Below are 1,515 nucleotides of genomic sequence, written 5' to 3' on the forward strand. Positions count from 1 at the left end.
TAAGGGAGAAAATACAATATCAATTAAATATACAAAGAAAATATATTAAATATATGTTACTTTAAAATTTTCAAGGGATGACGACCCCTCCCCGCCCTCCCTATGGTCAATCCTTGATGGTTTGTGTTAATAACTATTATTGGTCTAGTAGAATAAAATATTAGATTCATTAAATAAAATGACATAATTAAATCTTAGCGTTTACAAATGAAACAAATTATACCGGAAGGATTGTCTTCGCCCCCTTATTGAACTTTTGTAGTGTAAGGTTTAAATTAATCGATTAATAGATTTGACAACTTTTATAGAATAATTAAAAAATGGTTGAAAATTGAAGTAATATGATATATAGATATAGCAAAATCATTGCCAACTAATGTATTTAAAGAGAGAACGATACAGTGAAGAAAAATTTATGGCCTCCTTGACAGTGCAATATATTCCTCTCTCAGACTGTTGTATTTCTCGCACAGTTCATTGAAAGCTTCTTTTTTCTCATCTGAGATTTCCTCCTTCTTCTTCTTCTTCTCCTCCAATCGAAGCTTTGCGATTTCGATTTGTTTATGGAGGTCTTGGATCTTCACTCGTTTCTCCTCGTACTGTTTCTGCAGTGTTTCCAACTCTGATATTGCTGCCTTGCCTGAAGCTTTTAGCTTTTAATTAACTGTATAAACAGCTTTAATATAGTTTAATTAACAAAAAAATCTGAATTTGGTACCTGCTGGAGGTTCACAAGAGCTGCCTCTGCTGCCTTCCATGAGTTTTTCCAGATTCCTGAAATAATAAAAAATTATATGACAGTAAATTCATTTTACTGTTGTTGCTAGACACAGGGAATCTTATTTACTCAAACAGGTTATAAACTACTTCAAACCCACCCTTAGACATCTTGTTTTAAGCTTGATGAATGAAACAAAAAAGATAAATAAAACTCCTATGCCATGCTAGAAAATGCTAACCTTTTTCTGCAGTTGGTGGTCACACTTTACAGTGAAATGCACTTGATGCAACAATGGAAGAACTTATATGTAAAGCCGAGACTGTGACAAAGGAGGGGAGTTTATATGGAAAATGAGAAAAAAAAGGGCATATTTCCATTGATGGAAACAAAATCAAAGGCCATAAGAATCTCTGGGGACAGAGATTTGCTGAGCCCCTGGTAGTGAAAGTCTATTGTCTTCCTGTTGCTCACATGCCCTATTGCTCCAGTACTACATTGCAGAAAGAATCAGAACATTTGGTTTCATGTGTTCCAAGCCATGGTGATGATGATGATGATGATATCATGGAAAAAGGAGCAATCAATCATGGTGGTCTTTTTTGCTTTTTCTGTTTCTGTTTTGGTTCTTTCTTGTAAATGGTATACCCTTCTTTGGAATTTATTTGGACCTAAATGAAATAATGTTTCAACACAAGGAAAGAGATTTGTTAGCAGCCCGTGAACTGAAAACTCAAGGAGAGTCACGGACAAACTTCACTCATTCAATTTCAATTTACCTGCCGCCGCCCTATAAA

At 34.7% G+C, this 1,515-nt stretch overlaps 1 long non-coding RNA gene across 1 annotated transcript; it reads right to left on the reverse strand.

Moving 5' to 3' along the window:
* Window positions 1-421: 421 nt before the first annotated feature.
* LOC120156534 lies at window positions 422-1,229 on the reverse strand. Its single transcript, XR_005519072.1, has 3 exons — window positions 960-1,229; window positions 719-774; window positions 422-640 (listed from the first exon to the last, which is right to left on the reverse strand). It is a non-coding gene; the product is annotated as an uncharacterized LOC120156534 (long non-coding RNA).
* Window positions 1,230-1,515: the final 286 nt, after the last annotated feature.

The sequence above is a fragment of the Hibiscus syriacus genome, unplaced genomic scaffold (genome assembly GCF_006381635.1).
Source record: "Hibiscus syriacus cultivar Baekdansim isolate YM2019G1 unplaced genomic scaffold, ASM638163v2 tig00111230_pilon, whole genome shotgun sequence".
NCBI classification, from domain to species: domain Eukaryota; kingdom Viridiplantae; phylum Streptophyta; class Magnoliopsida; order Malvales; family Malvaceae; genus Hibiscus; species Hibiscus syriacus.